This window comes from Aythya ferina, assembly GCF_964211825.1.
Source record: "Aythya ferina genome assembly, chromosome: 11".
In the NCBI taxonomy this organism is placed as follows: domain Eukaryota; kingdom Metazoa; phylum Chordata; class Aves; order Anseriformes; family Anatidae; genus Aythya; species Aythya ferina.
The window spans coordinates 7,018,874-7,041,085 of record NC_140307.1 but is presented as its reverse complement, the minus strand read 5'-3'; the positions used below and the strand labels follow the sequence as shown (position 1 = coordinate 7,041,085).

The 22,212-nt window shown below is 44.1% G+C and overlaps 1 protein-coding gene across 11 annotated transcripts in view; it reads right to left on the bottom strand.

Moving 5' to 3' along the window:
- The window catches only part of AKAP13 (A-kinase anchoring protein 13), a 217,359-nt gene that overhangs the window by 67,746 nt on the left and 127,401 nt on the right, over positions 1 to 22,212 (bottom strand). The gene's annotated exons all lie outside the window — the stretch shown is intronic.

Below are 22,212 nucleotides of genomic sequence, written 5' to 3'. Positions count from 1 at the left end.
CAGGAAAGCAAAAGACCTCATGCGGTACCGGAGTGAGGTCTCGAGGTGACCTCAGTGCACGGCCCTGGATGTCTCTCCCCACTTCCAGCCATTTTACAGACTGGTTTTCTTGGATGTGCACACACTGGTGGACACTTGCCACTAGCTGCTGCTTGCCTCTGCTCACTGAATCCTCATCTATATTCATCTAAGATCTTGTATGACCCTCCTGCATATTCAAGATCCCATCCTTCCCTGCACCCCTACTTAAACATACACATTTACACACGTGTATGCCACCTTCTCTCTTTTCTGCTGCCCCACACTGTATGCACACAAATACAGGCTTCAGTACAGCACCTCCATTAGCAGACAGTTACGTGTACGTTAAATAAGGGGTGGAGAGGAAAAGAGGGGAGGTAGAGAAGTACTCTGAAGTTTGAGAAAGGTTTTTGTAAGCAGATACTCAAAAGAACAATTCCTTATTTTCCAAAGTGACACAAAGGTGTTTAGCTTTAACTGCTGCATGGAGAGTGGGTCACGCTTCTTCTTTCAGTGCAAGAACCAGCCTGCTAGTGAGGCTGAGCAGTGCCTAACCTCAGCAACTGAACTTCACTACAGAGTTTATACATGCTTTTTACTCTTGGAAGAGCTGTAAAGTCAATAAATATCACATTATCACCATAAAGTCAATGAGAATCAGATTGATATTCTTTTCTCTTGAGCCAAAGCAGAATCTAGTTTGGAGCACATTATCTTACATTTAATTAAAGGCAAATCTAGAGGTTGAGTCTGAACACACATAGGAGGATAAATGCAAATTCGCTCAAGTCCATGCAAATGAAGGAATGACCCATCTCCTAAATAAAATCAAATTCTGCCTCCTTCGGACTGGCTTGCACCTAACTCTATCCTGAACACATTAAGCCTGATCTTCCTTATTCTTAAACCAATGTAGCTCCATGAAATCTATGGAAACTACTCCTGGATTATCCGAATATCCACTATTGGAAAATGATAACTAAGCACCCTGTTCAATAATCAGCAGAAAACAAGCAACGAATGAGAAGATTCAAGACTGTTTACAGCCCAGCAGTTGGTGACAGAATAAATTAAATTAGGCTGAATTAACAGTATATTTTTCCTTTAATAGAACCAGTTGACTCATTCACTGAAAATGCATTATAGACACTGGCATTTTTTCAAAAAAGATTTGAATATTTTTCCCATTACCCAGCCAGCTCTATCCTCTGCCCTGTGACTTTGCCAAGTATTGAAAAAGTCTGCCTTTTTCTACAAAAAACAGTAAAAAGAAAGTAACACTGAAGTTTAAGGTGCTGTTTCAGACGTACCTGATTATGTACAAAATAAAGTATTAAGAACTAAATATTTATCTCAGTAGCCCTAATTCAGGAATAATAATAATCGCCACCAAAACACAAACAAAGGAAACCACTACTATACACAAGCATTCCCTATGCCAAAAGGAGACCAGACAGGATTTGAGGGAGGTTTAGTGCAAGATCTCAGGAAACTGGGTGGTCTAGAGATACTGAAAACACAAACCCCACCATCCACTGCTGAATACTGCTTGTATTCACTCGTGACTAGTGACTGGAGGTACAGGCATCACGGGTTGTAGAGAAAATTCCATAAAAGCGTCAGAACACCAGGGCTGGGGAATACACCAGTGTGAAGTAAGAAGCAATGAGGTTGTTTTGGGATTTCACAGATGCACAGACAACATACATAACAAAACTATCCCTTCCGTTTTCCCTTAGCCTATGTTCCACTACGAGAAGCCTGACAACGGGACTGCAGGCTGACGGCCGCAGAAGACAATAAAAAAAAAAATCATTTTCCTCCTTGCCCACACTGATTATAGCCCATTGCCTCTGGGCATCCCACATCACTGCGGCGGGCGCAGAGAGGATGCGGCGGTGTTCAGATGGCAGAAGGGAACACGAAACAGTCCCTGGGAACAGAGCTTCAATATGCAGCTTTTGAAAAAATGCCAGGAGAAAACTGGCTATTTTTCCATGCCGAAGCCTGAATGTGTTTATCTGCAGTGCAGACACTGAATGAATCATGGAAGCACATCCCCAGGCACCAAAAAGTGAATCCCAAAAGATTTTCTGTTTGCCTGTGAAATGCTCGCAGACTAAATGTCCAAAGAGGGCTTCAGGACACCAGCTGGAGCTGCAGGCAGCAGACGGCTTGGTTGTTCGTTCTGGGCACGCATGCCTGTATTTCCTGAATCGCAGAGCCACTCTTCCTGCAGACATCTAATTTGAAACTTGCAGTGCCTGAGTACAGAAGCCTCTTTGCATAAGAAAAGGACAGCGCTAGACAATCTGCGAGACAAACGGGGCCGCGATGTTCTCCATCATGTGGGAGCAATTAGTGACCACCAGCCCATATTCCCTCAGCTGAAGCAGAGACCTTCCTCTGTAGCATCTCCCCCAAGCTCTTCCTTCCCTTCCCTTCCCCCTGCGCACCCATCTGTCCCAGGGAGTTATCCTACCCCTTCCAGTCCTCTGCAGCGCCTGCCCACACAAACCAGGATCCGTTCCTCCTTCTCAGAAGACATTTCCAAGTTGCCTCTTTCTAATTTTGCTCAACTGGCTTTGGGGGCCAGCTGCTGTCTCCTACCAGAGATTGCCCCCATATAAGAGCATCCCTTCTGAGGAAGGTGCTGATTCCCAAACAGCTACCTGCCAGCAGCACCAGCAGTTGCCAGGCCCTTCTATAACTCAAAAAATGTAGGACGGGAGATAACCACGGAAAAGTCCTCCCTCTGGTTTTATTTGAACTCTTCTGATAGCACTTTGCTTCCATTGCACAATAACAGGAACACATTGACCTCTCAGGAAATCTTCCCCTGCTTTAAAAGTTTGCACTTGACAGCCTCGCTGGTAGCAATATAAATCAACGTGAAGCATCTCAGAGCAGAAGAAACCACATGACTTTAACTTTCATTTCCTAGCAAATCTCCAGAGATTCATCTTACTTCCATATTGTTTTAACTTTGCCCTAATTGTACAAGTTTCCATTTCTTTTTTTTTTTCCCCCCAGCTCCCATACTAAGGTCTATCTCGTAGCTAAAACCAGACACCACTGCACAAAGGAAAATATTCAGTATAGCAATTTTAGCTTGCTTGGTGTATCATTAAGTACTTATGCACCATACTGAGCTGTAACTGACACTAGGAAAAATTTGAAAGACCCTCAGAAGGACAAAAATAGCAGAAAACAAGGTTCTTTAATTGCAATTATAACTAATTTGTTTCATAATCTGAAATTTTACAATTATTTTCAAAAAAACTAATGTGAATCTTAACTCTTCTTTAGGAACTACCTGCTCCTAAAAAATTCCCATAGGATACTGTTTTCATTGAAGAAATTTGTAGACATTACTGGAATTCAACATTTATTCTGACAAACTTTTAACTTTACAATTCCATTAATGATGGAATCATCTGGTTGTTGCCTTTAATACCTGAACTAGAAATTAAAGTTAATTTCATCTCCTTCACAAAAAACACCTTTCAAGAACCTCCAAACTTCTTTGAAAAGGAGCGTGAGGGCTGGGGCACCTAGGCAAGGATTTCCACCATCCTCCTTTAGCAGCCACCGATGGAAACAAACTCCATCTATAGGAAACTCAAAAGCAATGCTTTGAAAGCCACCTTAACAGATAATATTGAGACACACCACTTTACTTACAAATTCCAGATTTTTTGGAAGGTTTTCTTTCTTTTCTTTTATTTATTTATTTATTTGTAATCTCCCCCTGTATTTTCTTGCCTTAAGCTTTCGGGGAAGGTTTTATAATGTGGATGAGGAAAGCAGAGACCATTCTCCAGTATGTCAAAAGGGACAAAGTGACAACACTTGCAATCCTGCTGTGATTTCTATAGAGATTTACCATCCAACACTGTGAATACGCTGCATCAAACCTTCTACCCCTTCAGAAAACCAGCACTGGTGACCCCCCATCAGGACAACAATTTGTCAAGGAGCTCCAAAGTGACCTTGCTCACTGCAACAAGTGTGCAGTGCTGTAGAGAACTGTGCTAAAGGAAGAGGCTCCTCCAACCACAGGACATTTTAAATGGCTGAATAAATTAGCACATTGTGGTGTAAGAGTAATGCTGAATTCCTAGAGTGCACTTTTCTCCCTGGCACCGTCCCAAACGGGGAAGTGTCTGCCCCAGGAAGGTTTTCCAGCCTGTGGCGCTGGGGGATCTTCCCGCAGCAGCAGAATGAGTCCTGTTAATAACAAGCTTTAATTAAGCTTTGAAAATAACAGCAATGGCTTTGCATAAAGCAAAACAAAACAAAACCCACAAACACAACTCTTGACTAAAATGGGAGCAAAATTCACACGAACGTGTATCTGCCCAGGATGAAAACACATCCATTTCATCCCAGTTATCTTCCCTATTCTGATTGCACACAAGGTACAGATAAACCCAAGGTTCTCCACATCATCGTAAATATACGTCTCTCCTGCTGGCTCTTCAGTAACGAAACCACTGTGGATAGATTCTGTTTTCAAGATTAAAGTTCAGATTTATTTTAGGGCTGCAAAGTTTGATGAGATGCTGCATAGCCACCATCCAAGGACAGCACTTCCCTCAGCTCCAGACCTCAAATAAAGAAAGAACATATCAAATAATCAAAAACATAAACTGTTGAGGAAAAAAATAAAAATGCTTTGCAGATATGACAACAAACAATGGAAGAAACCTTAGCCTCAGGTAATTTGGGGATGTTCTCTACATACTATGAGCTCGGGATGCTGCTAACTGTACTTTGCCTTACGTGTTCATGCAGATCTTTAGTTGCCAGAGAAGCCCTGTAAGAAGGGAGCAGAAAAATGGATGGAAAATGTCACCCACCTTAATTTCAAAATATCTTGATTATTTTTTAGAACACTGGGTTGATTTTAATTTCACCAATAATGTTATGTGCCCTAACTGCAAGCTGAATGAGATCTGCTAGTCTGAAGAGCAGCTAAATCAAACCTTGTTTTCCCCAGTTAGGAAAAAAACTTTACACCTTCTACCTCCCAATTACAGTTTAAATATTCATCTACAAAGCTGAAACGTTGATACAGTCAATTAACAACTAAAAAAAATATTTCCAGTTGTAGTTGCTCGGCCTCCCTTTTTCAAAACAAGCCCACTTCTTATCTTCTAACCGAGAAGAACAAACTGATCATCGAAATTTGAACATGTCTCTAACTGTGCATGTATTTGCAAGGTGCCAGCTCCTGAGGTATCTGTGTTCTGTCCCTTGACAGTTATATTTGCAGTAGCAGGCACAACATTAAAAAATGAGACAGGACTGCCAACTCACACATGGGCACATTGCGACTTCCCATTTTGGGTCTTGGTACAGTGTAGTGCAGCCTGCTTTACCCTGCACAGTGCTGCTTAGAGCTCAATGAATCATTCAGACAGACAGATATCCCACTTGACCCACACCTTCTCCTTCCTCTGCTATGAGCTCAGCAGGGAAGATGATGTGAAATTTCTACGCCATGCGTAGAAATTTTTTTTCTGCATCAAACAGGGTTCCCTGTACAGGGGCAAAAGCCACTGTGGTTGGTAACCAAGCACATCACATTTACCCTGATGCAGCAGCAAAAAGAGCTACAGCACAGATGATGTCCTACCTCCAACAATGAGCTAGGATGCAGCTTTACCCACTGACTTTTGCTTTTGTATGCGGGGAGGAGGAGGAAACCATGTTAAAGTAAAAAATAACTGTGTGCATCAGCCCCCAGAATTGCTGAGGTTTTTTACGTAACTTCACAAACCACTTCTTCAGGCACAATCTAAACATGGAAAATTTTAGCCCCAGCACAGCAATACCTCAGAAGACATGTGCATCACAAAGTAATCAGTAGGAACCAAAAGTCTTCTGCAACTTTATCTGAGAACAGTTGCAATCAATGCAAATAAAATACCATCTATAAACACATGGCAGCCGAAATGACAGATGATCTTCTTTGTTCACAACTTGTTCCAGTTGCTTTCTCCACCAGCTGTTTTTCTTTCCTATATCATGATTACTGAGTTCCCCATCTTAAAATGAAGCAAAGAACGTATTCACCTATGACCCAAAGAAAAGACACCTTGTACAAGTCAGTCACTGGCCAAACTGAAAGCTGCTGGGTGCTTAGCAGGTTTCTTGTTGCAACTTCATTCAGACCAAATATTATTCCTGGGTCCTATTTGGTTCTGTTGTATGGATGTTTATTTGCTATTCAATATTTAACGCCTAAGAAACCCTCTTACATACTAAAATATAGTGACCTGCAAAAGGTACAGTTTTATTTCAATATTTTAATTAAAAACATAACCAACCAGCCAACAAACAAAAAAAAAAATCCCAACAAAAAAAAATCCAGCTCGCTTGTTAAGGGTCTGATCCAGCTCCCATTAACGTCAAGAGATGATCTGCCACTGACGCAGTCTAGTGCTGGCTTAGATCCCTGGATCATCAAAATTTAATTTAATCTACTGGCTATGTTATAGAAACCAGCTAAAGCATCAGGACTGACTGAATATCAAGACTAAGCTGCTTATAACACAGCTGTCACTAGCACCCTCCTATTTTAAACATTTGCACTCTTTACAGTCCATGTTGGGAGCAGCACTGCGTGCACACATGCACACATATATGGACACTGAGTCACTTGAAGGAACAGACAGCATAACCCACAGTTTTGAAACTCAATTAGGAAAATACTAGTGGGAACTAACGAGAGCCATACTTTGTTATAAAATCTAAGCTTTGCTGAACAAAAACTAATTTAGGGAACTGATGACATCAGAAATACTGAAGTCAGATAATTACAGTGAGTTACATTTCAACCCAGGCATCCAGATATTCTTTATGAATTAAAAAAAAAAAAAAAAAAAAAAAGGGTTTGCTTTTTACATTAGCAACCAAGGTTGTCAGAGGTACCAGTTCTTTTCCCAAGTACCATTAAACGGACATTTCACACAAGCAGTGTGTGTACAGTATGTCTATGTTTTTTTAATGACTCATGGGGTCACCTGGAGATTGAAACCCATGGGATTCAATCTGCAACTAATATCATTTAGATAAAAGTCCAAAAAATACTCAACGAGATCAAGTTCATACAGAAAACAGGTTATGGTTATTTTTGCTTGGTGTCACACAAAAAAGGACACATTCAATGAAAGAAAAAAAAATAAAAAAATAAGCAAAAACCAAAAGCAAAACCTAAACCTAAATGAACACTTTCATTCCTAAACACTGCAAGTTAACCTAACAAGTGTTTGGTTAATTTTAGTGCATATGAAGTAGAACCAGAATCATCTGAAAATAAAAATATTTGCCATCTTCGAGGTTTTTGTCTCAACCTTGACACAAAGCCATGAAGCGAAAACCATAAAAAAGGAAGTCCCACAATCATGCAGAAACCCACCGCCTCTGCTAAGAAAAGAAAACAGAGAGAGAAAGAGAGGGGGAAAGGAAATGCTCATCCAGGAGTTAAGATATCTCAGGCTGTCTGTGTTTTGCAGTGCCTCTGGCTGCTTTCCGATTTCCATCCACTTTGCCAGGAAACTGCTGAAGCTCCACAAAGCTGTTAGGGAGACAGGACATTCCCAGACTGCCACTGTGCCATTTGGTGGAGCACATGCTAATTTTAGATTAGAGGAACGCTGGGGCAATTAGCCAAGGTCTTGGTCTGACCAATCTTCAGTCAAATTTCCCACCCAAACAGTAAGATCAACAGCTACACCCTTCAAATATAAACAAAAGCCAGAGGCAAAGGAGGATCTGCCACGCTTTTTTTTTGGCAGAATACATTGGGGGGGTGACATGACAGGACATTTCAACCCCAAAAGCGACCACTGGAAATGAAAAGCCTTGACTGAAAGGCACAGAAAAACACCTATGATGCATGAAGTTTACAAATCGTGATGCAAGTGTTTAGGGGCAGCAGACAGGGGGACAGGGAAGATGGCCAGAGAGTGCTCTCCAGAAGCGTGCTTGCATGCCGCAGTGGATCATTTGCTTACGAGATAATACTGAGGCACTTCATGCCAAGTGTCACCACAAACCCGTCCGCATCCCGAAGGGTGCGAGCCCTTCCACCTGATCCCCCTCCCCACAGCGCCCAGCTCGGGGCTCCGCGGGCCGCGCTCGAGAAGGGAACAAGTTACCAGACATAAACAAGCACCATACCTTTAGCAACACCACATCTACAGTCCTGTCCACCTTGGAAATGTCGCACAGGCTGTACCGCCTCTTGTGGCGTTCGTACATTTTGTCCACACGGCCGCGAGCAGAGGCGAAGCAGAGCCCACCATGAACTCCAGAGTGACCGCGGTGCTGCGCGCTCCCGACCGCTCGCACGCGTGCTCGGAGGAGTCCCCGCGTCTCCTCGCCCTCCGAAGCACGCCTGCCTGTCCGAGCCTCTTAACAGGAAAACGAAAATCCCAGAGCTGCGACCGGCTGATAAAGTCTTCTTGGAACAGATTTGCTTATGCAGGCGACGCAGGAACTTATAGCAAACAAAAGGTACTTCGAGAGAGCTTTCTACGTATATGATTGCTATTATTTTTTTGTAGCTGCTAAGAATGGTATCAGCCTTCCTGTTATATTAATAATGAAAAGTTTTCCAGGCAACTTGGATATCCAAAAAGCACCAGAATGAAAATCCTGACAGAGAAAAAGAACAAAAGCCAGACGGGTGCAACAGGGACACTCCGAGAGGGGAAAAAAGAAGGTAGGCTCAGCCACGACGTGTCTGATTCAGAAGAAAAAAAAAAAAAAAAAAAAGAAGAAGAAAAAAAAAAGGCGATCACCGTATCCAAAGTAAATACTGTCACCAACGTGATCTCTCTTTCAGTGCACAAGGACGTGAAAGAAAGAATAAAAAAGGTACTTTCCTCTTTTTGAGCCAGTCTACCGTTCACCAGACAGAAGGGCTCGGTTTTGCGTTAAGTTTAAATTTCTAATGACAGCACAGGGCAAAAGGAAAGAAAATAATGAAATAAAGCCACTCCCCTCCTGGTTTGAGCTGGACGTCACTACTTGCCTTTTTAGTACTGCACCAGTGTTCTCCCAGCTTTGAAAATTTCTTTGCAGTTTTGGGAACATGATTCATCTCTTCAGAGAGAGAGGAAAAAAAAAAAAAAAAGGAGGGAGGTGGGGAAGAAAAAGCAGCAGTTTTCCTTCAGCAGCTTCTTCCACCGCCAGCTTCAGGCTCTCGGTGTGTTTGCTTGGTCCAAAGAGACTAAGAAGCAAAGGTACGTGTTTTCGGGGTGGCGAGGAGAGGGAGAATGACTGCTCTTCCCTCTCCCCTGGGGCCAGGTGAATGACAGACAGACAACTTCAGGCTCGGCGCTTCCCCAAAACAGGAATGGAAACTTATGATTCAATCAGTGCACACACACACACCAAAAAAAAAAAGGAAATCAGACATTTACATTTTTGTTTCTAAATGTTTGCAGCACTAAGACAAGCACTAGATTTCAGTACCTCGCTCTCAGAAAAAATACAATTTTCTCTCATTTATTCTAATCTGAAAGGCCGAACTTTTTTTTTTCTTTAAAACAAAAAACCCCACAGTTTTCTGAGTCTTTCTAATGCCGAGCAAGGCAGCGAGTCTCTCCCCATCTCTCAATAGCTCATTCACATCATCTGGGCCCTGCGTGCACGCTGCCACATGGTTTCCTGTTTTCAAACTGCCCCCTCGCAGCCCCCTCCGCTTTCCACCCCACCCTGACCTCTCCAGGGAGAAAATCTTTCCATACTTCCCTGGCTTTAGACATTCTCTCATTCACCGATTCAGAACAGAATGGGGGCAGTTAAAAAAAATTAAAAAAATAAAAAAAAAAAGAGGAAAGAGAAAAAGAGAAAAGAAAAGGGGAAGAGGGGGGTGCTCTGTGGTTGGATTTGAGTGCAGGAGTTTGCACTGAGCAAATGCTGCTTGTTTGGGGCAGAAAGCTGGAAATGCAGGAATTGTTAAACCTGTGCCACAAAGCAGGTGACAAAGACATCGGAAACGGCGTTATCAAGCCACCATTTAATTGCAGATCTCAAAAAGCCACCCTAATCAACGCCTGGGGAGCACCTTCTGTGCTCATGAAGCTTCGTTAGGGGCTGCGGAGTGTTTTCATCCAGCCCCTCAGGGAACGGCCCCAGGCCGCGCAAGGCACTCTGCAACCACCGCCTCAAACTCTGGCAGAGGTGCCACAGGCCCGCATCCTCCCGACAGATAAAAATGAGGTTTTGGCATGGCAATGCAAGGAAATTTTTCCCAAGGAGGCCTAAACCTAGAAATCCCATCGCACTGGAGCTCCTCTCTTTCGGTTGCCACCCAGTCACCCGACCATGTCCCCAGAAGCCAGCCCGTGTGTAACTCGGGAGCTGGCACACGGACGCACCTCTGGTAGAGGGCTGAGGAGCAAGAGTTCACAGAAATGGTCAGCACCGTTTTGAGCTACGCTGGTTCTGACACCGCCAATCTGTACAATCAGATTATACAAAAACATCATCACCCTCCAGATCTAGCAGGCTCAGGAAGCAAGCTGAGAAGGGAGTTCGCTTCCTCAGCCAGCTCGGCGCGGTGGCGAGGTGACCGGCCACCACCCACTGGGCACCGCGCTGTGAGGAGGTCCTCAGGGGCTGGAGAAGGCTGGGGGCTCCCAGCAGGTCACCTCCTCCCCATGAAGGGCTCTTACCTAGTCAACGCGAGGCATCCCGCCCCAATTTCGTGAGGCTCCAGGCTCTCCCTCACAACCCAAAGCTTCATCTCTACCACACTGAACTGGGAGGATCTCCTCGCTAAGCCTCTCCTACAGCAACAACCCCCAGCTCGAGCGCTCCGCCGCTGACTCTGTTCTCCTCAGGAAGGAGCAGAGCTTCTGCTTTCAGTATTAGGACACAAGAAATGTGGTAGTGCTTTGGGGACTTTCTGGAGCCACCAGTTTTCTCCACAAGTAATGAATCCCAGCAATCATGTGCCCGTCAAGATGAGGAATCAGAAGTGGCTGTGACAGCATTCCAGCCCCTCGAACGCTACCATAAAAGGCAGGGATTTCCTCAAATCTAAATTTACAAGACAGGAGCCTATAAACAAAGCGTGTGAATTTAGGTCAGGTAGAGGAATGTGCAGCAGTCGCTGTGCCTTAATGATGCTCTAATGTTTCATTATGTAGCAACTTTTTTATTTTTATTTTTTAAACCAGCACAGCTGTTTAAATTTGTTTCCAGATCACTCCAACGATGGCTGCTTGGATATACGGCCCCTTCTCATCCACTGGCCAAGATTCATCTGAATGACAACCGCACAGCTCTGTCAGATAAGGCACTTCACCTTTGAACCTTGGGACAACCAGAAGGAAACGTCCAGCTCATGGGGCTCAAGAGATGCCTGCCTTGAAGAGGAGATTGCCATTGAGCATCACTGCTGACTGCCACAGGGCATCTTCCACGGGGATGCTGAGAGAAGCCAGGCCTGTAGCAGCATCACCACTCAGTCCGTGGCGGCTGCACGCACACTTACCCTTCCTAAAGGTAAGGAGAAATGAGAAATGTCTCTAGCCAAAGGAGGTGGGGGAGATGCACTAGGAGAGCTGCTTCACAGCAGGAAGTTAAAAAGAGGAGGACAGTTTTCCTGAGCTCTGCAGGAGCACTTTTGTGTGGCCCAAAGCCACAGGAAACCCAGCGCAGGCTGTCACGGGGCAGAAGGGAGCAGCAACTGGAGGTGCACGGTGCAGGCGGGTGGCGAGCGCTGGCCGGGGGAGCTGCCGGGCAGGGCGACTCCCAGGACGCGGTGCGCGCCCATGCCCGGCCTGTGACTCAGGGTGACCTGCCTCCCTCCCTAATTACCGTGTTTTGATCTGGTGAAGATTAAGAGGCTAGTGCCAGCTGATCTGTTTGGACTCCTCTACACCTTCAGCCACAGAGAGAAACGATCAACAAAAACCCAAATACACCAGTAAAATAAATCCCCTTCCCTCTCCTCTCTTTTCAAATTTAAGCTTCCAAATCCCTAATTTGTTCCAAGAGTTTTTTTCTGTGGTTATGTTCCTGACTCACAGCCAAGATCAGGAGGCCAGTGACGACTACAGACACCCGAAGTCCATCTCATCTTAATTTCCAGACTTACTGCTGGGGGAAAGAAAAGGAAAAAAAAAAAAAAGAAAAAAAAGAAAAGAAAAAAACACCACCACCATAATATAAACAAATAGCAGATAATGTGCCAGACACACTCCCACTTGGGAGACCATCCCTCCCTTCCCACGTTAGGTGGGGCTTTTGCTGCATTGTTCCAGGCTAGAAACCCTGCCTTACACGCTGCTGTATGGACAGCCGGGCACGCAGAGGGGACGCAGAACACAGGCTGAGCCTGGACGAACCAGAACAAAGGTTTCCAGTCCCTTTTGGCCAACTATTTAAGCTATCTCCTGAATGCCATATGCATGTTTACACACAATGTAGGCTCAGAAACACAATGCACCAGACAATCAGGAGATAAAGATTAAAAAAAAAAAAAAATAACAACTCCAACAAGTAAATAATTCTTTCCGCTCTCTTTTTCTGCGAGTTACTCAAAATGGAGAGGAGGCGCGAGCAGCAGCCGGGCCATCGGCTGCTGATGCGACAGTTCTGGGCTCCTTATTGAAACCATCTGGAAGCGCTGAGCCGCTCTGTGCAGACAGGAGTTTGAAACTATCCAATCGTTTCATATCCAAACCAAAGTCCAGTGCTGCGGATTTCAAGGGAAGGAAAAGAAAAAGAAAAAAAAAAGGCACTCAATTGCACCATATGATCTGTAACTCGTCCAGATAAAACTCCTCCTCCTCTCCCCGCTAACAGACCTCTTAATGACAAGGAAATCATGGTTATTCTGAAACAGACAGCACTATTGTTATCTGTTTCGAATTACTTTTGCCATATAGTTATGAAACACTGAAAATGATGCAATCTGCAGAAATACTGAGGCATATTAACATTTTAAACTGCGGCCCTGATAGGAACTAATGGAGCAGCACATGAAAGGAAAAAATTCTCCCTCTCTTAAGCAAGTCAAAACCCACTTTTGGGCACTAAACGCAGGAGATAATAAATTTGTCAGACAGAAAAAGAGAATAATTACAATTTAAATTGCTCTTTTCTTAAAAGAAATCAGCTTTTTGGAAAGTGATTTAAAAATTCTGTTTCTGGCACTTGCACGGATAGACAAAACAAACCCCTTTTTTTCCAAAACTAAATAAGGCAAAGGAAATCTGCACTCTAATACTGCAAAGACTGTAAGAGGAGAGCATCCAGTCTGGATGGGAATGCACATCCATTGTGTCTGCCGGGCAGCGGGGCAGCACCCGCCCGAGCAGAAACCCAGGCGGATGCTCCAGCATGGGTTTTGAAGGTGAGCAGGCAGCTGCTGAGTGCCAGTGAGCACCCACGCCACAGACTTTGGTAAAGATTAAGTTAAATATTGCACTTTTAATTCTTGCAAAGGGATTGCAAGACACAGAGGAGGGTTGAAAAACCCGCTCCTGCCCAGCCTGCCCATTTGCATCGCTGTGGTGACATTTTGGTCCAGGGCTGTATCCCCATCGGTGCAGCACGACCCACCTTTGCCACACCAAGCAGCATCTGCTTCATTGGGTAGACCCTAAAAGACAGCTGTGATTTTGGACTCGTCTATGAGGAAGAAGAGGCAGGGAGAGAGATGAGGATGGTCACCTGCAATCAGCCATCACACAGATCCTCTCCATGGCAAGTCCTGTGCTGCTATATCCCCCCAAAAAAAATGCTTGGGCAAATCTGCAGCACCAAAACAAGTCCGATTCTCCAAGGTAGGCAGTTCTGACTCTCCTACAGCTTTCTCCTCTTAAATCGTTCAGATCTTCACATTAAGGTCTGGAGAGGGACATCTCACCACACCGTACGTTGGGAGAACACAACCGAGCTGAATTCTGTATCCAAACAAACCATCATACAGCTGCAGCCTGTGTTCAAGCTCAAAGACAGAGCTGTCTAATAAACAGTTTAAGAGCCACGAAGAAGGAATGAGGAGGACTTGGAAAGCTGTCAGACATATGGATACACGGAGCGCGTGGTTTGAGAAAATACAAAAACACCTTGAGAGACCTTCAGCCATTTCCTGACCTTCGCTTTTCTAATATTTCTCAGAGACTTTGTGCACATTTCTCAGGAATTTCTATTGTGCAAACAACCTTCAGAAAAATGCCGAGGCTTTTGTCTGCCACGGAGCATGCCTGAACATCCTTTCAGAGGAAGTAAACTGCCCATCTTATTGCTCCCAAATGGTTACAGGAGAAACACATCCCACGCATGAGATTAGCAACCTCTCAGCTGATCTGACATCAGTTTCAAACATATAGTTCTGTCTTTACCAAAAATAACTGCAAATGGAGATGTCTGGCTGGCTGAAGTGCTGTGGGATCTTGGACAATGCAACAGATCTTTATACAGGTTGTTACGAGCGTTGAGAGAAATACTTCTCACTGTCAAACCCTGGACATTTTGTATTTCCCTGTGAATTTCAGAATCCTGAAAACAAGGAAGTGAAAACACGAGTGGACAAGCAGGGAACCCCAAAAGGTTGTCAGGAAGCACCTGAATTATGACCTGCAGCTGCAAACCAGCCTCCCAAAATGAAGCTGTGCCCCTGCAGCCCTGCAATGTCCCACCGGAGCATGAGCCCTAGTGGTTGTCAGCAGTAATGTCAATCTCCTCCGCTGCTTGCATTAGTTCAGCTTCAATTTTGCTGCATGTTTTTCAGTTCTGGGTAACTAACGTGCGAACTGTACACTCTCACAATGAGAAATTATCTTTGCTGCCACCCCAGCAGCCCAGCGCATGGCCCACTATCACCAAACCCACTCCAAAATGAGAATTTGTGGCTTAGGGGTTTAGTCCCTGGAAATACCTACAAAAAGTCAGCTAAAAGAAAACAAATAACAGAAAACAGAGTTATTACAGGATTTGGTTCCAACGGGGACCCCCCAGATACAAAGACCCCTGCAGCTCTCAGCAGTGCTGGTCGTGATGCAAGGCTCTGGGGATTCCAGCCTCTGAAGCTCTGAAGGCAGGACTATGATTTCTGGCATCTGTAAAGGTAATGGTGTAAACAAATGTGTTTAAAATAGTAAATTGTATACTTATAGGAGTTTTCAAGCCACTGTAAACATTATGCAAGTCACTTCAAATTGGTTTGAACAGGCCATCCACCAAATACTTGAAGGCCTGCTCAATCCATGATACCCAAACAAGCAAAGTCTGGTAACTCACCCTACAGAGGAGTTAGAGTAAATTTGCCTCAAATGCAGGAAGAATGGGATGTTTTATTACCTATAAAGCTGACAAATTCAAAACTCAAAGGAATTTTTCATTTTGATAACCTGCATGATAAAAAAGTATATTCCAACATCCCTGGGATAAACCCATGGTACTTGAAAGGACTGACTTACACCAACAAAAACGTGCTCCTTTCCATCATAGTAATAAATTCCAGAAAGAGCGAAGCCTTGCGGTTTAAGGTTAGGATGAGTTTTGCTCAGGAAAACAGACCGCCTGGTATTTGGGGAGTGCAGGAAACACCACATCAGCTTCCCAGAGAAGGGCTCGATGCCCGCTGCTGTAGGCATGGCACAGGGGCAGGCAGGCACTGCCCCAGCCTCGCCCTAACAAGGGATCGGGTCAAGGATACGCCTGCTGGGTGCTTCTATCTAAAGAGCTGTGCATTTAGAGCTAAAAACGGAGACAGGATAGCAGATTACACAGATGAATTGGCGGATAAAGCCCAACAAAAATGACGTACGGTATCGGTGAGTAAAATTAACAGACAATGTAAAAATGACACATCTTTAGCTGAGGAAATTATTCAACTTTTACCATTCTTTTATGGCTCCAGTTTAAGGCACGGTAATCTAATTGAAAAGCAACGAAGGGTCATTCAAATGAATAATCATGCCAGAAAATGATTCAGCTTCCCCCCCTTTTTTTTTTCCTTTCTTTCTGTTTTTTGTTTCTTTTCCCTTTTAATTGAAGTCTCTCGGATTCAGCCCTGGGAAGCCCACACGATCCATGTATTGTCTGGGCTGGGTACTCCATGAAAAAGGAAAAGGTTATCTGTTCTTTCATCTTGTAACTAACAACCTGGTAGAGACAGCAGTGGGAAAGCAGAGCTCGGTATGAAGGTACCCACCATATTTCCAGGTCAGTTTTTCATTTGGCTGCTGCTGCAGGCAGGGGCTAGAAGACACTGTGGGATTTGTTTTGCCCTTCCAACTTTTCTGTTTGCTTTGTGGGAAGGAGGAGCTCAGACCTGACCGGTAACTGAGATGCTCTGGCTGCAGCCGGGACCCTCTCTCTCCCCAGCAATAACAGACACTGCAGCTCCCTCTCCTACCTACGCTTCCATCCAACCAATATTTTCATACCCTCTCCCCATGTGTTTGGAAACTTGAAATAAAATCCAACGCAAACGTTGAGAGGAGGCATTTGGGTTCCAACTCCTGCCTGGGAGGTCCGTTTTAGGACCACATGAGTATTAATTTGCTCACTGTTTTATCCGTTTCCCTGGTAGTCCTCTGTAAAGAATATTAAACAAACATGTCTTTACAGCACAAGCCCAGGAAAGAATGTTAACCCTGCAGAAGAAACCTGTTTTACAAATTTTTACCCCACTTTTATCTCTCTGGTCTGAAGATGGATATGCAGGGGTAAGGAGTCACCGGGTCCATGAAGAAAAGCCTGCTCTGTTCAGACACCGTCAAAAGCACAGCTGCAGCAGCACATCCTAGGTATGTTCTCCCTTTTAACCCAACTTTAGAAAATGCTCCTAAAGGAATTTCAGGACTTAAAACACAGGTATAGTTAGCAGCCAAATATGTTGAAACATAGTCATTAGTGAGGAATTTTCTCAACTACTGACATCGTTCCAGAAAAATAATACAATATTTATTCGGTTATAAACTAACATCTGCTACATTTCTTCTACTGGCTTGTCAAAGACCCCTTTACAGCAACATTTGCTGTTGCAGGTATAATTCCTAAAGGGAATAATGTATCTGAACCCTGCTATTTCTCTCTTCTCAAATAAAGGTAGGGAGTGCCCAGCAAGCACTGGGAATGTCAGGTCAATACAGGTGGTACAGGAAAACTTTAGTTATTGGGGTTTTGTGCTCCCCTCTCTTATTCCCTGCCTGTCAGAAGATTTGTGCTTCCACACATTTAATAGCTTTCATCAACAGATAAATAAATAAACCTAATGCAATGGGCAATAACTAGGGACTAAAATGTCAAACAACAGCGTTCCTTATATTTGGTGCCCTGTGTATCCTATAGACCAGGGTTGCCTCCAGAGATGCCAAGGTTGTGGTGCCGCAGATAACTGGGCAGCTTGCTCTAGAATAAAACAGATCACCTGAAATCCTCACCAGCAACAGCACAGAAAGGGTTGGGCCTGTTTTCCTGGGAAAAAAAAAAAGGGTGAAGTGTTCCGCAGCTCTCAGAAGGCCACAATCCAAAACATTTACAGACTTAGAAGCAAAAAGCTTGCAGATAACCAGCAGGGCTGATGCCCGCTCAATCGATGCAAACCAGTAACTGCAACTGGGAGGAGGCCAGATTATGCAGCATTGCTCTGCACAGAAAAAATGAACTCTCTAGTACGAAATGGTTAAAGAATTTTAACTAGAAACCCCTTCTATCCAAAGTTAGAACTGCTGACTGCTCAGCTAGTCATTTTGGCTATTATGTAGCATTAATCTCCGCTGTTTCTGAAGTTAGCCTTCAGGAGAAAAAAAGGCAACTTCAAAACATGCAAAAATTAATGAAAGCCATATGTGGGATACTGTCATTATTCCATGTTTATAAGAGGATCAGGTTTTGTTAAATGGGCTTATTTAATGCAGACGCATAAGAAAAAATACCCAGCAAAAGATCTGAAAGCTATTGAAAGAAAAATATTTTCTTTGTTAACCGAAGCAGCCAGTAACAAGCAAAAAAGACACAACTTAAACTAAAAGATATTATATATTTTAGTGTAACTTTGTTTACAGCTTCACTGACAGCTTATAAAGTTCTCATAAGTAGAGAAATCTCTCCTAGATGCATTTTACCCTTTTGACCCTTTTCATCCCGTACTGTATTTAAGCCAGGACAACCTAAAAATCAATGGCTTATAGAAACATCTGTTGGTACAGGCAAACGGTTTAGACTTTTTCAACAGCTGTTGTTATTTTATGCTTTTTTTGGCTAGGTCAGTCGGTAAGACTGGAAGAAAATATTAGCTGGGCTCCTTTCCTGACTTTTGTCTCTGTTTAGTGGCTGCAGTCAGTGCCCCGTTCTCTCCCCTCCCCTGGGAGTTTGGGGCAAGAAAAGTCAGAATGCGTCCAGAGTTAGAAAGATACACGGGTCTGTTCCTGGTCACCAGCCTCAAACATGAAATAAAGGAAATTTAACTCCCAAATGCAAATCTGCATGATTGCACTTATTTACCTAAACATTGGCCCCAAATCCCCTATGCTATAGCTGCTTTCTGCCCTGCACCAGGGAGCTAAACCCACACCCTCAGCACGCGCTGCTGCCCATCTCCTTGGCTCCCCTTCCACTTCCAGCAGTGCTCCGCAATAAAACCCAGATTTGTTCTGCCTCCCCTTCTGCTAAATCAGTATGGGATCCAGACATTTACCGGCATCCTCCGTAGAAGATAACACACAATATATTTTAAGAGCCAACCTGCCAAAAGGTATTCAGTGCGCCAGGCAGCACTGCGCACCAGTCAGGGAACACACATTGCTCATACGAAGACATGCATAAAAACAGAATGTACTTTCCTTGGGAGATGAATGCTTACCTAAAAAAAATCTAAAACAAACCGAAATATCCTATTTTTAAACATTTAATTCAACTGCTACTTTCGGAGTATGTTTCTATATAAAACGGTATGTTTCTATATAAAATTCTGTTTTCTGGAAAGAGAAGAAAACAGCTTAAGAAGCTTCTAAACCACTCTGAAAATCATTTCTCAGTGTAGATTTAAACGTCTGAGAGTCGACAAAGGCAATCCTGAGAGCACAGACTTTCCCCCCCTTGTTCGTTTAACAAAGAGAGTACTTGTTTAGCCTTACCTTCAAAACTTCGTATTTTGCTGCCACGCACTCCTAGCGTCCCGGTTGGTATAGGCTGAGTTATGCCAACCTCTGCCCAAAAGGACAGCCAGAAGCAAAGCCAGTTCAAACAGCCATCGCTTATCTACGGGAGGGAGAGCCCCAGGTTCTCAAGCGGAGGAGATATTTCAGCATTAAAGAATTCTAGGAGCTACTCCAAAACGCAAATTTTTGTTGTCTGGTGTACTGTAAGGATTTCGAGCCCAGAAAGAAGTTATTTATTTAGTCTATATACTCAGATTTATAACAAAGACAGAGGATTCATGTACACTGTTCTGGGTGCCTTTTGCATCATTTCTGACATAAGAAGTAAACCTCAGCTTCCCAAAGACAGAAAACAAGTAATAAACAAGCCTCGACAAGCAAATCTAACACTGTCCCCAGATATCTGGCTATTAACAAACAGCCTTTAGAGGCTTCTCTCCATGAATCCCCAAAATGCAGTTAAAACCATCATTTGCAAAACACCCTAAAGCCCCTTTCAGACTATGCAGAAAGGAAGAAAAGGACTGCAACCCAAAATGAAGGCACTGCTCCCACCATGCCAGCTACAGCCCTACTGCCAGCCCCACCGTGGGCAGGAACAAGCCAGGAGAGCCTGTCCAAAGCCACCATGAGTGAGGGCACCCAGGGCATTTTTGCAGACACCTTGGTCAACCATAGGCAAAAGCACCCCAATCTATCAAAACCGAGTACTGAATTGGTTTTTGTTTTTTGTTTTTTTTTCAGCATCCTCTTTCCCCTTCCCTTTTTAATACCACAGAACCCCAGTCTTTACAGTATACAGCTCCCTTCTGGCATCTACAGATGGGAATATTTGGAAATGGTGTAAGCTCCTACTCTCTTAAAAGGCTCAAGAAGATGCATTACTGCTCTTTGCTCACCCCTTACATACAGGCACTTGAAGTTAAGACACATCCACCTCCTCCTCCATGTTATAGCCAGAGAGTTAAATAACTATTGTATCTTAGACATACATGTATGTATATACATGGTGAAACAGTATACCAAGAAGCACATCAGTTATTTCAGCAGACTTTATCACCCCACCCGTGTCCGTGTCTTTGGTAAGAATCACTGCAATCTGCCAGGTAACAGTTTGGAGAGGCAGAAGAGATTTCTAAATTCCCAAGAACAAGACCTCGGATCGAAACCAACATGAGAACTGCACCTCCAGCCTTTGAAAATGTGTATTTTGGAAACAAAAGGCCTCCCAACCACTTTTGGGCATTCAGTGCGTCCAGCTGTGTTAAGAAACTAAGCAAAAGTTCAGAGTCAAGTAAGTTAGGATTATGATCTGCTTGTGATTTATGGAGGTAAGTACAGTCTCAGACAGAAGAAAAACAAGTCGCTTGATGCTAAGCAGACTCAGTACCAGGGCTCAGACTAATGAGTTAGCAAGGGCGAGGCTTCACGTTCCTGCCTCTTATCTCACCAGCTGGAAGGCGATGTTAAGGAAGGGGGAAGGCATTCAGCTGGTCAATGAGCTGGGCAGCCCTAGTGCCAAGGTACTTGCAGACGGGCGTTAGTGCTCCCATGGCAGCACAGACGGTGGAAATGCTTCAGGACAGGGAGGCACATGGTATTTGACAAAGGTGCTGTGCTTCCTGCATGGGGAATATGTCCCCACATAACTAAGTGCATAAATAAGGTGAAACTACCATTACTGTGGCTGTCAGAGTATCAGGGTATAAATCAAGGCAGAAGCATTATCTAACTAGGCTGACACAATCATAAGCCAAGCATCAGTCCTCTTCCAGATCTGAAACGAGAGCGGTGTTAACTCAGGTTAAGTACAAGCTAGCAACAATTACTCTGAGTTTAGCAGCACAAACAGAAGAGAAAGCAAACAAGATAACCCAGAAATATTGGCTCTATCTGTTGGACTAGCTTCTTGGGCACAGTTACTGCCTTCATTTTCGCTGAGTACATTGCTGGCACTAAGACGATAAACGCAGTATGCGAGAAGGGAGGGGGTAGTTAAGTTCACTAGTGCTTAAGAGAAAATCAAAAGGATGGTGACATCAAATACATGCTTGTATAGGTATAAATTTAATCCATAAATGAAGCAGAATGAGAAGGTGGAAGGACAAGAACCTTGTTAGCTGCAAGAGAGCAAATGCAGAAGAAAGCCTGGTTTAGAATTTGTTCCTCTCTGCTAATTCCAATACAGCTGATAAAGTATATTTTATTAAACTATTGCAAAACCCTGTCACATTCTTGTTCCAGCCTCCACGTTGGGGTTATTCCAAAGCAGAAGTCCAAAATACAGCCCACAGTAGTAAAAACAACAAACTGGTGATGGAAGGAGGTGAACGGCAGCGAGGACCTCTCGTCTCATCCCTGACACCCACCTGCTCCGGGGTCTTGACAAAGAAGTTGCTACTGCAAATACTTTCTTTTCACAGCATCTGCACTTGAAGGCATCACCTCTTCTTCCGTGTGACTGATGACAACTACAAGTATTCTGCCAAAATTCAAGTTTCCTTTCCTTGAAAGCTTTGGTGAGTTTGCTGCCCTGACAGTAAGGCCAGCTGTGGCTGGCTATGGCCAGACATGACACAAACGCACCGCTCTGTCTTTGGGGTTTCACACTCTGACTCTGCTCAGCCAAGCCCAGTTCCTTCCATACCAGGGAAGTGCTTTCATTTTAGGTATCCTATGCTTGGATACCAGCACTTCTGTATAGACCCGAGATATTCTAATCATCCACTGCCATCTATTCCTGTTTCACAGCCCCAAGCTTAAAGCCCTCTCCATTGCTGCTAAATCACTCTGCACCACGGAGCACACGTAGACCACGCCTGTAGACGAGGCAGAAAGCAGCAGGAAAGACGTCGCCGACAAAGCCAGAGAGCAGTGAATCTGCTTGACACAAGCACGGACGCTGCATGGAAAGACAAACATTTGGTATCACTGGGGCTTGTATTTCATCTGGTGTTTGAACAGCAGCCTGCGACACAGCCGAGCCACTCAGGGCCTCACCAAGACGTACACGTGATAGAAAGCAGTAACAGCAGAGATGCTGGAG